The 6,274-nt window shown below is 42.0% G+C and overlaps 1 long non-coding RNA gene across 1 annotated transcript; it reads right to left on the bottom strand.

Moving 5' to 3' along the window:
* Positions 1 to 3,916: 3,916 nt before the first annotated feature.
* Positions 3,917 to 6,031, bottom strand: LOC140219983 (uncharacterized). The gene is made up of 3 exons (XR_011896220.1): positions 5,922 to 6,031; positions 5,140 to 5,230; positions 3,917 to 4,020 (listed from the first exon to the last, which is right to left on the bottom strand). It is a non-coding gene; the product is annotated as an uncharacterized lncRNA (long non-coding RNA).
* Positions 6,032 to 6,274: the final 243 nt, after the last annotated feature.

Below are 6,274 nucleotides of genomic sequence, written 5' to 3'. Positions count from 1 at the left end.
GCAGTCGTTTGAACTGCAATTATGTACTCTGGGCATCTTTGTTGATTATTCGAAGGCGTTTGATTGTATAAATCATTCCACACCCTATTGAAAAAATATATATGAGAATTTTACGAGAACTTCTCTACGCTATTATTGCTCCGTAGACTCAACGATGTCGTATGTCACATGTGTACGAGAGGACATCGTCACTGAACGAGATCGTTCTCGTATGGGTACATTAAACGAGATTATTCTCGCATAGCTGTGCTTGACGAGATAGTTCTCGCACGTCTATGCTCAACGATATCGTTCTCGTATGTGTATGCTACACGAGAATGTTCTCGTTCAGCTATGCAAAATGATACTATTCTTGTTTAGCTGCATTCTACAAGTGTTCTCATTTGTGTTGAATGAGTTCTTTTGTTCATGAAATAATTTTGGTGAAGTTCCACACAGTAACATCTACTGCCAACATTACAGCGAGTTAATTTCTATCACGTGAGTGGGCCGATGTGCCAGCTCGGAGACAAAGAGGACACTTTTTAGGGCACACAATTAACACAAACCATTTTTATTTTGCATCCCGAAGCATGGTGGCCAGGTGCTTGTTCAGGTCCTTCAGCCTCCTTGCCTCTGTATCCACAGTGCTCGGCGTTTTTGACACAAAGTGCTCGTATGCCTCTGCAAAAAAATGTAAACAAAGCAGCCGGCCCTGTTAGATTCTAACAAGCCATTGGAACTGACATGCACAATAGGTGGCTCCACTGCATAACTGAATGGGCTGGTTCTCGCATGATATTGTGTGTAAAGCGTGAAAATCTCACATAGAAACAGGAAAAAGAAAACACGGAGGCTTATGAGTTTTCTGCCTATGTAAATTGATATTTCAACATTAACGACAGCAGTTGAAAGCAAGTGCTCATCCTCGCATTGTCTTGTTCCTATCTCTGTTAAATGTTCATGTTTTACAAACAATATAAATGGCTGCAGAATTGCAATACAAGACCACAGAAATAGTCTAATACTTTTCCACAAGTATTTGACATTAAATGAACAAGTATAACAAGCTCATGCAAGTGAATACACAGATAGCACAGCTCTTAGCTACCGCACTGCGGAATACGCAGACGTAAAACACTGCATAGATGCCAGAGCAGAATTGTTTATAGGAAAGATTAATGCACCTTTAATACTACTATAGAAACTAAATGATAGTTTTTGTGAAAGATTTCTAGTTTAAGGCCTCAGCAAGCTCCATGGCAGTTTGCATTTAAGGAGTGTAAGCATCCTCTGAAAACATGTACATGAGGAACACTGCAGAAAGAGCACTTTAAAAAAAGAACACGAGTGTATTTATCACCAAGGCCAACCCTTGTGTCTTCTTAAATATTTATCAAAAGTCAAACTCGAAACTGATACCGAGGTGCAAGGTGTCCATATATTACCTTGTGAAAGCACCCTGGTGCCTGGATGTTGTGGGACCAACTCGGACGTGGAAATCAGCACTGATCAGCAACACTGCAGTCTGCTTACAGCATTTCTGCAGGTCCAGCCACACCTGCATTAAAACAAGTGAGCTTGGTGTCACAAGGGTACTGTATTTACCCGCATAATGATCGCACTTTTTTGTAAAAAAATGGTCGTAAATTCGGATGTGTGATCGTTACGTCGGTTAAATTTCCTGCAAAAAGAATTTTTTTTTTATCCCGCGTTTGCTGCGGGATGGCAACAGGTCAACAAATAGGTGGCTGCAACTGAGTGTAGTGCGGGACACCAAAACAAAAATGGCGGCTGGCGCAGCAAGCTAAACACACCAAATGCGCCGAACGCGATTTTTTTCTTTCTTGTGAGTACATTACATGCATTGAAACAGTTTCTTCCGTATCCGGCATGAATAATATCATTAATATCAATAAGTTTGTGGCAATAACGTAGCCATGTCCACTATGAGGGGGCAGAAACAGATGGGCGCGCTTAGCTGCCAGTGACATAGAAATACACCGCGGGCATGCTGCGGAAGCTGCGGCATTTGTCTTCACTACTATCCTAATACAGCACGTTTCCGCTAAGGGTGGGCGAATATCTTAGCTGTGTTACAAGTGTTACAAGATTTGTTGCGTGCCCGCGAGTGCAGATGAGAAGAATCGAAAGGTGCCTTTTTTGTTGTTCCTGACCACAATCATTACAAAGCCTACACATAATAAAGGCAATTTTGGTTGTAGCTTTTTTGTCATGGAAGTGCGGAAAGTGATGAAAGGAATGAAATCGGGCATCTGCTTAAGAATGTTTGGTGCGTGCAGACTGCTTGGTTTGTCTTGAAGAGTTGTTCGCGTGGCATCCGACAGATGGTAAGCGGGATCATTAATAGCTAGACTTGGCACATGACAGATCGCTGCGGCAAGTTCGGAGTGTGATCAACACAGGAAATAAAAAAAAATCGAATTTGGATGACGAAATTCAGGGCTGCACGTCAGTGCGATCATTATGTGAGTAAATACGGTAAATATAAAAATTGACACTGTGAACAAAGCAATACTTATTAGGTATAAATAAGAATGAAATGCTGATATTCGCCCATAAAAAGCTTTAAGTAAGAAAGCCTGCAAGATAAGAAAAATGCAATGTATGGGCCATCTGTACAAGAACATTAATCGAAGGTCCCTTCATTTTTTTAGTCCCTTCTCCTCCTCATGCATAGATGGCAGTCGGGTTAAGTAAACTGGGCCAGATTACCACATAGTGTAAGCAAAGGTGGTCACTTTGTGGGCCAATTATGATACCATAGCACGACACGCATCCCTAGTCGTTTTAATGTGTTCTGTAATGCTAGCCATCTTGTAGGCCCTACAGTGTCAAAGCATCCATAACCCTAACAGCGTTACCCAGTAGGGAAAACCAATAAGTGTCCACAGCAGCACAACTCAGCATATCGATCAGGAGGCTTTCGTTACACTTTTACAACTCTCCTCCTATGGCTTCATCCCAATTTTTGTCAATACAAGCTTGAAGCATCTGCACAAGCTGAATGCACCAGGGCACCATAAGAAATACCACATCTTTCTACCCAATTCCATGTTTAATATAAGACTGGCAAGTTCACTATCATGTGTAGAACAAACCAAATTGTTCTGGAATCAAGTAATCTTCCACTACCTGTGAAAGAAAAAGCATGCAAGAAAGAGTACGTAGAGCACAAGGGTGTTGATGGATATTAAATACCATTCTCGTGCAGTAGACACTACGTCGGCAAAACAGGCCAATGTATAAATGACTGGATTTGCAACCATGTTAACTGAATGCTCAGGTCATTTTGTGGTCACTCGGTAGTGCAAAGCTCACTTGCATTATTTTGTTTGAAAACTGTGCAACTGTGGCAATGTATAAGGACCATAGTGCTGGCGAAATTCATTAAGACTTCCTTATATGTGTGACAGGGAATCTGCTAGTTGGCTCCACCTCCAGTGGACTATCAGATAGCAAGACTGCTTATTTATCATTGTAAAATAAGCGTCATAGTAGCCACGCCATGTGTCCTTTTCGCAGTTGTGTGAGCAACATGCATTTTCGATTTATCTGTTGTTTCCCTTTCACCTCTCGCTTTATAGTGCTGTGCAAGCAGTAAAACTGGATGGTTGTTAGACTTATGTCCTGTCACTTCCTCACCTTTCTTATGAATTGTGCATTAAATAAGGCTTTTTTTGTGTGTGGTGAAAGAGTGCTACTTTAAGGCATAAACAAGTTCCATGGCGGTTTGCATTTAAGCATCTTCTAAAAACATGTACATGAGGAACACTGCAAGAAGAACGCTTTAAAAAAAGAACACGAGTGTATTTATGACCAAGGCCAACCCTTGTGTCTTAACATATTTCTCAAAACTGATACTGAGGTGCAAGGTGTCTATATCATATTACCTTGTCAATGAAGCAAAGCACAGTGGTGCCTGGACGTCGTGAGGCCAACTCAGACGTAGAGATCAGCACCAGCACTGATCAGCAACACAGTAGTCTGCTTACACTCTTTCTGCAGGCCCAGCCACATCTGCATTAAAACAAGTGAGCTTAATCTCACAAGAGTATAATATAAAAAGTGACACTATGAACAATTAAAGTAATTCTTATTAGGTATAAATAGGAATGAAATGCTGATATTCGCCCATAGAAAGCTTTGAGTTAACAAAGCCTGCAAGATAAGAAAAGTGCAATGTATGAGCCATCTGTGCAAAAACATTATTCGAAGGTCCCTTTTTTTCGCTTCTGTCCTCCTCGTGCATAGATGGCAGAAAGGTTAAGTAAACTGGACCAGAGTGCCACGTAGAGTAAGCAAAGGTGGTCACTTCTTCGGGGAGCAGCCTATAGGCTGCTTCTTGAAAGAGTATTAGAAAACCCGAATAATGCAAGTATTCATTATTCACAAGAGGCCTTGTTTCTCTGAGAACGCCACAGCCAATCACATATTTCCAATTGACCATATTAAAATGCATGCAAAGTACAGCATGGCTTTGAGGGTACCCCAGACTTTTGAAATTCACATCAGCCAAGTTCAGCAGACAACACCATAATTAAGCCTCTAGAAGTTGTGCATTTTACTGCAAGTTAACTGAATAATGAGGAAGAGAAGGTGAGGGAGATGGTGCCACTATAGCACAATTCAAGCTCTATCCCACATCATGTGCAGAAGGGCAAAGAATGCCCAGCTTTTGGTTATACTCGCACCTGTGACCACTGCACCATGTTGACTGACATGCGTAACAAGCAGTTTGTGATACCACGTTATTACATCCTGCAACTGACGTGACATCAGAGATCAGCTTCAAGCTTGACGCTATGCTATACTAGGGACAGATAATGAACTGGCTACATTAAAATCTAAAGCAAAAGTGTTGAACATTGTTTGCCAAACCTGCCAGCCTCTGCACTTCATATTTTGCAAAAATTCTAGACAGAAATCTTGTGTTGGAAAGACAGCATGCACTTTCCTAAAGCTTTCTCTCAGCGCCCACATTTTTCTATGCATACATTAATAACCATTATTTACCTTGACACGCTGTACACAAACAGCACACTTGGAAAAGCAGAAACTAATCGGGAAAGTTGGCAGGTACCAAATACACGAACAGAACCTAGAACACATAAATGGCTGTGACCGTTTTGTACGTACCTTGTCAAAGCAGGCAGATCAGATGCTTTGTCGTGCTGTTCAGGCTGCATAGTGCCGCAGTCTCCTTTGTGGTGCAGAGATGCCTCCGTCTCTGGAAATTGTGACATCCCTAAACAATAAATGTTCAGCTTATTATAATCACTGCTGAATCTGCAAACTTGTGATTTAACAACATCGCGTCAAATTGTGGAAAGCTCTCGTACAGCCAGCTACAAGAAGCTGCATCCGCTTAGACAAATTAAATATTTCATTCTTACATCACAGGCGGTTATTCAACGTGTCAAAGGCACGAAAACAAACAGACCACTAAACACAAGAAATACAGGTTGCCTTGGCGACATTCTATAAGCATCAAAGTTTGCATACAAGCTAAAATCTTCTCACGAGACAGATCATTTGGATGCCGTCGCGCGTTGACGCTAGATGTGAGAACATTTGCACAACACATCAACGTACTTCTAGAATTGTCTATACGATTTCTTGCTGAGAAATTACGTACAGAAGCAGTGACATTCCCTGCTTGAATTTTTGTGCCCGTTCAGACCAAGCGATGCCCCGGCGCTAGCATACTTCATAACAAAAAGAAAATAAACAATAGATGAAGCTCTTAACATCCATCTCGGGGTAATTTTCGTGAAACGTTTTGCTATATGTGCAATACGATATCAAAGGAACATTAGGGAATCACTGTTACTGTTTTTGTGGCTGTACTAATCATCTTCTGCTGCGCATGACAAGGTACACTACATAAACCATAAGAATGCGCTAGGCGCCGGACTTACGTTCTGAGGCGAGCGCTCCTTCGTGTCCGTTCACGCCGCATCGACTGCACCAACAGTCCGTCCAGCGTAGTGTTGAATTGCGGTGAACTACAGCACGCGATAGCACAACTATCAACTCATTCTTCCGTGCACTGTGAGCCGATGCGGGAGCGGCAAGAGTACAACAGCTTCTCATGAGCCGGGTACAAAGAAAGCGCGTGTGGACCGCACTACGATAATCAACAACGGCGCAGCGCAAGAAACATACCGCGAGCTAATAGCATTGCACAGGACCCAGGGCTTAGTGATCGTTAATTCACACAAAAAAGGAGCGCATGTTCTCTAACCACCGCGTAAATATGATCAAACGATCA

This window comes from Dermacentor andersoni, chromosome 8, assembly GCF_023375885.2.
Source record: "Dermacentor andersoni chromosome 8, qqDerAnde1_hic_scaffold, whole genome shotgun sequence".
Classification (NCBI taxonomy): Eukaryota; Metazoa; Arthropoda; class Arachnida; order Ixodida; family Ixodidae; genus Dermacentor; species Dermacentor andersoni.
The sequence above is the reverse complement of the archived record's forward strand: the minus strand, read 5'-3'. Positions and strand labels throughout refer to the sequence as shown.